We start from the raw sequence: 10024 nt of genomic DNA, 5'->3' as shown, positions 1-10024 counted from the left end.
TTCATCATTATTTAAATTTACGTCGATTCGAGTCAACTATATATATTATACATATACAGTGTAAAACAACCAAACCGAACATTGCTTTCATCGTTTTCCCCAGACCTGTCTAGCGCAGTTGTCAATCACAGCGTCGCTTCGTTCATACAGAATACGTATATTGTCATAATGATATTATGTTATATTCTACATGCGTGGGTATATTGTTAATGGAAATTCTAATAATTATAATTTAATTAAATAAGAAAAAAATCAGAACTGCCAATCACCGTACTATAATAATATTATTAAACATTATAACGCGTGGTTATGCGTAGTTTAATCATATATTATGAACACTATGCATAATGTACGTTCGTCATATTTCACGACAACGATAACGAAAACGGTTTTAATAAAATAATATTATTATAGGTGACGTATTTAGGATTTTTATCTTAGAGAATCAGGGATATGTATTTATCGTTGTCAATAGCGGTGAATGCAGAGTTCGAACTCTCACTAACCAAGTTTCCTTTAATGCTGTGATCCAAAACATAAACTACATTGACGAGTTTATATAATATGAACATTGAACAGCTATCTACCTAAAATAAATTAAATATCTTACTACAACTAATATATATGGCATTTAAACACTATTACTATTCTATAATAATGTTTAGATATATTCGATAAAATATATAATAATATGTAGGTACTAAAAAACCTATTTTATATTTCATACACTTTACATCAATGATTTCGTCTAGGATAATTTTGATAATCTGGTCACATTTCAATTACCAATTGTGCAAATCTATTCTGATCGAAACGTGAAACTATTAATAATATTATTATACTTAATTATAGTATCTATAACTACATACATGATATAATGTATAGTGTCATATAGTGTATATAAGTACACTACATACATTTAGAGTGGAGTAGGTAAATTGCATCCCTGAAAAAGGTCACGGTCATAAGCTGAATAAACTCCTATCTCGGTACCTTAAAAAAAAAAGAAAAAAAATATTCAAAGTCATACATATTAATATATTATAATAGTTTGAAAATTCAGAGAACAGAACAAATTCAAAAAATACATTCATGCACATTTTTTACTTACCACTTAATAACTAATTAGTGAAGTTATTTATAAAAAATATAATATATTATTATAGTATAAATAAAAAAACCAATATTAAAACAATAATATTATGTCTAGTCCTCACTCTGAAAATTGAAAGGAAAGTATTGATTTTTAAAAATATAACTAGCCATAATTTATACATCCACAATTTACAGTGTATACGAAATAGACCAAAATGTATGTAAAAAATGAAACTACGATGCAATATACATTGACCCATTAAAGTATTCCTTACATATTTTTTGAGAAAGAATATTAAATTTTAAGTAGATATTTATAATTATAATTAATTAATTTTTGTTTGAGGTTATATCTTCGTACATTATAGTCTTAAACCTACTATTTTTTTTTTGGGGGGGGGGGAATTTACTAGGAATTCAAAAAAAAATTAGACGTTCATCCACCCCCGCTAGCCTCATACACTTAAAAGTAAATACAAATGAATATAACTAGAAGCCATGTAATTAATATAATATTATAATATTTACTGTTATTTAGGTGAAATGTTATGTGAATCAGTTGATTTACAGAGGATCGATAACTATTATAGTAGAACCTACGAATTATTGATTAAGAATTGGTAGTGATCATTTATTAGTTAATTACTAAAAATTTGAAAACAAAGATAAATGAGATTCTGTGGTTACTCAATAAAATATTATTAAAATACTGTCAGAAAATGTTTGTGAGGTATAGACGAGTGTAGCATCTGTTAGTCCTTTTAATATTGTTCTCATAGTCAACTATTTTTTCAAAAGGATATAAGTTAATGTGAAAAATATTACGGAAACTTTTTATTTAATGAGAGATAAAAAAAATAAACTGGAAAATATATTGTTTTTTAACAGACCACTTAGAAATATCATATCGTTTAGGGTTACCTAATAATATAGTCGTCAAGCTATTATTGTTATTGTCGTCATTTACGTTAGGTGTCACGTTAAAATATCGTGGTAACATTATAGTGGTAAAAACGTCGAGGTAAAAAATGTCTAACGTTGACATTATTGCATTTTATTTGTTGAGGATACTTGAATTAGAAGACCATGTCATACATTCTACAGTTAGAGCTTCTTTATTTTCAATAAACGTTTGAATGGTTATTTAATGACTTAACATGAAATTCCTTGAACAAATAATTTTGTTGAAGGTTGGCATAATTGTTTCAATCCTATGCCAAGTTCCATTCAACTTTCAATCAGGACATTTATAAATGCTTTAAAGTTTAAGAATATAAAAAAGTTTAAATCGTTTAAAAATTTAACAATATACTGCATAATTTAAACCACATAAGAAAAACAAATACAAAGTATCTGCTGTTAAACTAAAAATAGTTACATGATAAGCTACCAAAAAATTACAATTGACTACTACTTACGTGGAGTTGCTCATAATTTTCATACCATTGTTGAATTATTATTTATATTATATTAATGTATTAATTAGGACTATTTAAGAATCATAATTTTTAATATAACAGCGATATTATTATTATTACAAAATTGTTGTTTTCGTGATATAATTATTGTAATGTTTTTGCTGTGATAATTTAACGTGGATTCTTTATGTTATCGTGCCCTATCCCCTTTTTTGGGAATTATACACAATTAGAATCTGGAAAAAAAAATAAAAGTTGTTAAATTTCTAAACTTTTGAGTTTTGGTTTCTGTCTTGTGGCTGGTATAAATGGAATGTGCAATTCTAAATTAAAATTAAAATCCTGCGTAAATCTCTGTAAATATATTATATTATGTAATTGACCTATGACGAAATCCGAGAAGTTTCAAAATGTTTCGATCGGTCTTAATTAATTGAGGTATAATGTATATATTTTTTCATATCTTTGAACATTTATTTAATTAATATAGGGTTTGGAGGTTTATTAGAACTTATTAGTATATAATATAGGTTATCTTATAGCTCGTATTTTATGAAAATAAAAAATATGACATGTTTATCTTCATAAATTTATAAATCTCGAGTATATTCAACCGACCAATTATATCCCTGGCTAGGGTTATGGATAGTGTTGACCCTTAAAGGAGCACAAAAAGCTGTTTAAAACAACAAAAAAAGAGATTAAAATTGATGATAAAATGTTTGAGGTTTAAATGTTTTGAAATGTGTACGTGCAATGTAATAATATTAATAATAGTATTTAAGGCAAATCCATTTCTTTTTGAAAAGACGTTTCTTTTTAATAATTTTTTTTGGGATTTATGTGATAGTACAAAAATTAAAAAAAAATGTATTATATTAAAATCCATTTGTAGCTATTATAAATCTAATTTGGACTTATTACATTCAATTTTATAGTTATATCAGTAAGTCTAACATCGACATAATAAACGCTGTCAAAATATCGCCTTTCAGACCATCACTGGCTACTGCAGACTACCGGTTTAAAAGAAGCAGCGATAATTTCTCTGTAATATGATCCTGCCTATAATAGTAGATTAAATCAAAAGGTTTATTTGAAAACACACAAGACGAAGTTAGATCACTATCAATCCATTTAATTATTATAAAATTATATAATATAAATAATTAAACGTTTTAAGTACGCCTTCATTAATGTGTATTGTATATTATATTATTTTATATCTAGTAGGTACCTAAATAAAATTTTTGTTCAACATATTTATAAAGACCTTTGAGTTTTTTAAAAACTGAAACTTCAAGGTATGTATCAATAAAGTAGTCAAAGTATAATAGGTATATTCATAACAAATTACCTGAATCATACAAATCATAAGTAAGTATTATTATTAAAAAATTATATTAGGTATAACTAATCAAAAATTATTTACTTATACTGAAATTATAAGAATCGCGTTTTTGTTTCAAATTTTAAAAAAGTTTTCCATTTAATGAAAATTTGCGCGTAATAATAAGTATATTTTTACAGTGTCTAAAAAATTTAATTTTTGATTTCCATAACTTCTGTGGCGGAACTGAGAATATTTAATTTTTTGTGAAAACAGGTATCATTGGTTTCATAACCAATTAACGCCTAGGTATATTGATTTTTTAACATTATTTTCTTAGATATATAATCTGTATAATATTTTTATGATAAAATCTAAAATGTATAAAATATTAAAACCATATTATAATTAAATTAAACATAATATGTGACTTATAAATAATGAATATTGAGTTATACTAAAACAAACAACATAATATAATAATGTACTTGCATAGTATATGACCATGTAAAACTAACTACTTCTACATTATCCATTTTAGTATTTTATCATTTTATTATCAATATTAATAGATTGTAGAAGTGTACTAAAAATAACCATTAAAATATTTTGTTAAATAAACGATAATAATATAGCTATATATAATATTTTTTACAAATATTTTTTTTACGAAAATATTATTATTATTATTATTATAATTATTTATTTTCTTCTTAATCATTTTTAAACTTATTTAACCTAAATATTTTGCCAGCCCCGGAAATCTGGCACCCGTGCTTTACCTTCTGAATACGGTCTTGGTTAATACTAAAACTGAATTAAAAACGAAAAAATCGCGTGTTTTATATAACACGAAGAATTCTTATTTCTTTTCCGTGACCTCTCGTCGAGACGATTCCGGGTCACTTGGTTTAATATTTTAACAGACCGAGGTCGACAATGTATATTATATTATGTTATACTGCACGAAATGTGCTTGGCGCGTGTAGCGAAAATTGGCAAGGGTGAATGCCTCGTTGTTTTGTTGGACGTGTGAACGCGACGTTGGTGTACGGAGTAGACCAGGTTAACTTTGTTATTCATTTTTGTTATTATTATTTAAAAGATTACACTAACCGTCATAATTACGAAAATATAGAGAGGTACCTACTTCGGTAGCAATACAAATTAACGAAATCCATAATACAACATTATCAAGTAAATTGAACTATGTTACAGTACTCCGCGTAAACAATAAAAATTATATGAGTGTAAACTGTAAAGAATCTCCAATAACTATATCACTGGATCTCGATACACGTACAGTCCAAGTGTTGTGGTAAAAATGTTACAACAAAGACTTCTCATAAAATATAGGTAATACAAATAAAAAAAAAAGATATATCGACAAAAATAACGAAAATTAAAGTGTTTAGAAGAGCGTAGTGTGTTATACAAAAAAAAATGTAGTGGTCGATCGTCGGTTAAATTAGTCCAGAAAAATACAGCTCGTTAAATTACTAACCACGATTATGAAAGATGTAGTGGATATTGTAAAAGTTGAAGCTAAAGAAGGAATATTATAAATACATAAAAATATTGAAAAAACTACTGAACTTGATACCATTCTATATTAGGCACACTGACAAGTAAATACCGGGTTTATAATATACCTAATAAACATTTTAAATACATACAGTGAAACTTCTATAATATAACGTACTTCCATTAAACAAAATTTTCTATTTGATGAATTATTTTTGGTGACCTTTATTGTTAATATTATGTGTTAATTCTATTTAACAAATTCTTCTATAATAGGATTTTTTTTTTTTTTTTTTTTGGCTCCCCATGAGACTTAGTTAAATAGAAGTTTCACTGTATTTAAATTTTTATTAATTGTTTATGGTATTCGACAAGCTAATAACTCGATAGACGGTCGATAGTTACCTACAGCGACATTATGAATTATGATATGGGTTCCGATTAAATAACAATCGGTAGGCATCGTTGTTGTCAGTAATTTCCAACAATATTCATTATCTGAATGTAATTTTTTATACACGAACAAGAAATATTTTAGAACATTTTGTCTGTTGGCTATATAATATATTACACACATATTACTTACATATTATAAGATCGATTCTTTTATGTATTATAGCATTACTGTGATTTAGTAGAGAGCTTGTGAACTATATTTTGTAGTAACGGTTATTCACGAATTTCGATGTAGATTTTATCCATGTCGTGGATTATACATATAGATTACAAGTGTACAGAATAAAATATATCACCGTATTAATAAATTATACATTTTATGTTAATTCTTATTATACCATACCTAAACACGCAACGATACCTATACAAATTCTTGTTGGTTTAATTGTATTTACGTGCAGAGGCCGAACACGCTACATTGGAGTATAAGATACAAAATCAGCAAAGCCCTTGTCCCGAACGATAAATAGTAAATACTAAACTAAAATATTTAAGTTGTATTATTGATAAGCAACGGTTAAGTATAAACTATTATTTGTAATTTATATACTCTCGCTTAAGACGTAATTAATTGTTTTACTTACATAGATCAAAATAAAAAGAAACCGCATTAATAAACAGAATAATTAAGAATGTAAGATATTATATTATGTGTCTTAGATCTAAACTTGATGTGAACTTAATCTATATATGTTAAACATGTTCATAATGTGAAACCATAATAAGAAATGGATTCTAAATTTTTAAAGGTGATTCTACTTTGTCAACGAGTTTATTATAATTTGAATATTTGTTTATTTAACTCAAATATCAATGGTCTTAATAATGGTATTCTTATTTACTACATTTTAATTTTTTTATAAAATAATATAAACATTATTATAGAATATTAAAAATCAATTCAATTTTAACTCAGTGCGTAGATTTTAAAGAATCAAACTTGTTATAAAAATTAAAATCCTTCTAACCAAATAACAAAGTGGCAAGTCCTATAATAATAGTTAAGTCGAAAGTTTTATTTCTAAATAGGTACCATAATTTTTTTTTTTTTAATGACGACTATATTGTCCCCTCTTAAACATATTATTATAAGCGATCTATAATAATATTATAACATAATAATTTATGGAATGCTCTACAACACTGGGGTAGGTACTTACCAGACAATTTAATCTATTATATGTACTATATTATAGTCGTATTGGTAGTGCCATCTACCGATGTAACAATATGTAATAAAATTGTTCTACTGAAAATAACCGTTAACTCAAAATTCGATCAAAGGACGCTATATCTACGTTCTATTTTTACAGTTAATTTTTCTCAATCATAAAGCTGTTTTTTTTAAATATAATACTATGAACTTTAAACGAAAAAATATACTAGCTATTTATAATCATATGAAATAAATTTTAAACTTTCCTATTGTTTTTTTTTTTGTATACATTATTTTACACATTTTTTACATGTCGTTTGTAGTTCATCGTTTTTTGATTTATGTAATTTAATTTTCATCAAATAAAACACGCATTAATGAGTGTTAAATGTTAATTGATTAATTGATTTACTCTTACAAAAGAATCATAATTATTATCATATTGTACTTTTAATAATATTTTAATAATTTAATCGGAGTAAATTTTAAAATTGTCTAGAATTGAACATTTATCCATTGTCAGTTTGCATTAAGATTTTTAGTTTTTATGAAACAATAATTATTATTTATCGAAACAGATTAGTTTTAATTAAATGATTTGCACGTTTAATGAAAATTATCGTTTTCATAGTAACTACTGACTGATACACACGCCTCGATGTTTACTTATATTTTTAATTTAATTCTTCGTATTATAATTTTGATATTCAATGATTTATTCTGATTTTCCGACGCTTTATTGATAGGTAAATAATGTTAAGGTGTTTTTTAATCATATTACAAACTATGGATTTGTTGGAAGTCATAATTGCCGTGTTGTTAGTTTAAATTTCGAGTTCGATAAAAGATGTTTTAGTATAATGTCATGAGTGATGATTATATTAGTTGTTTATAGATATATTTATCAATAAAGTACTGTGTCTTTGCCAATGGTATTTATTCTAGTTATGCATTTTCCTCGTATAAGGTATTTACTATATTTTGGGATAGATTTTGAAGAGGAGTTAAACGGTTTAGCCGAGATTTGTTGCTAAGTGAATGCATTCTTGTCAATCGTGCGATGGTACTGGTTTGTTGTAGCCCCACAGTGGAAACTTGTATCTCCCTCACCCCCCTTAATTACAGCCTGTGGCTACGTAACTGGATGATGTACTTAATCATTTAATCCGTGTATTATTCGTAAACCACATTTTATTATAATTATTTTGCACGTGTATCGTTTAAATACGTATCGATACATCAAATTTATAATATCATCGTAGCGCGTATTATACTGCTACAGCCTACAGATAACTATAAATATTATAATAACGATGGTAAATGATACACACAGTAATGCGAGTTTGAAAACCCTCTCTGCCGTTGACGTAATTATATGGAGTTTGTGTGTGTTTATTTTATGATATATTGTATTCCAATAATGAATGTTACGAAGAAACGGTCTGCTGCAGGATAATAATGCAGTATACCTGCGTATGTTTTACGATAGTAGCAAAATAATAGCAAACGATAAATAAAAAAACAAATGGAAAAAAAAACAGGCATGATAATTAAAACTAGGGTAATTAATAATTATACTGCAGGTATCGACGAACGGATTTTATTTTATATCTTCGTTAGGTTTAATTAATTTTTTCACAATCCTGAATCAGAATCACATAATCGTGAGTGGTTAAATACCTATTATTATTATTACACGTGGATAAGATGTCACCATACTTATAGCTGATTGTTATTGGGTTAAGTACGAATGATAAGTACATTTTTTCTTAACTCTTAGAAAAGTACTTTTATTACTAATTTCAAATAATATTTTTTTTCAAATAATCACACTAGTTAAACTATAACAATTGATAACAGAAAATATTTAAAAATTTCCTAAAAAAAAATGTAATAATGTTTTAACAAAAATAATGTTAAGCAATAAAAAAATTATTCATATAACATAATAATACAATAGGTAATATTTTATATATTTTTTTGTTTTTATTAGAAATAAACAATCTGTACAGTTTTATGCACAATACGTGGTCAGAATAATAATTGGTAGAACATGAAATGGTGCATAAAAAGCCACCTGTTGAGAACACTTAGCTTACTTTGTTTGAATAATTATATTGTATATTTAAATATATTTTTTTATATAATATATATAAAATATTATTTACAATAATTTCAGTAAATCTATTACGATCTAAGTAGAATTTCATTAAAAAAACTTCCATTAGAACTTCGATGTAATTCTAAATTTAATATTTATAATTCAAGTTCATAAACCATAAAACTTATGGTTTTTTAAATATTACTTATTAATATTAAAACTAATTGTGTTGTTTAATTATTTTTTGTCGATCCACATTATAATCGTCATTCAATAATTATTGATGACGGGTGATTTTGGACTGCTAAATTTCCACACCACCCTAGGGGTATTAGCATAGGCGCGTTTTTTTTATAGTGGTATCGCCAGGAGCCATATTCCACTTATACTTACCTTGTCTGCGGCGCTGGCTACTTGTCGCTGGTCTGATCTCGTAGTAACTATTCTTTTAAGTCGGCTTCACTGCAGAGTTGTCGGACGCACCGTGGATGCCTGTTTCACGGTGACTGCGGCACTCTTCGACGGCACATCGAGGGTGTTCGTCGGACCACGAACGTCTGGCCAGGATCGTACCGATAGTCGATTTACTAACCCTGAGTGGTGCTCGCCGGTTGGTTGCCGTCAGTCGGTGAAGTAGGCAGCCCACAATGCGTCATCGGTGGAAATGGTGTGGTGGCAGTTGGTTGTTTGTCTTCGGCGCCGGTACTTGTCACTGGTCTGATCGTCGTAGCAACTATTCGTTTCTTCAACTGCGATCCTTCTTGCTGTTTTTTTTCTTCTAGATGTTGAAGGCTTGAGTTATCGAAGGAGACTGATCATTTTCGGCAAACGGACCGGTACTTATACCCAATACAGTGTCAATAAATTGTATTTATTGTTTCGTAGTTACTCGATTTTGTGGCCAGATTAAAAAAAAAACATGTGTCAAAGATTATAACACGGAA

Source organism: Aphis gossypii, chromosome 1, assembly GCF_020184175.1.
Source record: "Aphis gossypii isolate Hap1 chromosome 1, ASM2018417v2, whole genome shotgun sequence".
NCBI classification, from domain to species: Eukaryota; Metazoa; Arthropoda; class Insecta; order Hemiptera; family Aphididae; genus Aphis; species Aphis gossypii.
This window is presented reverse-complemented; position numbering follows the sequence as displayed.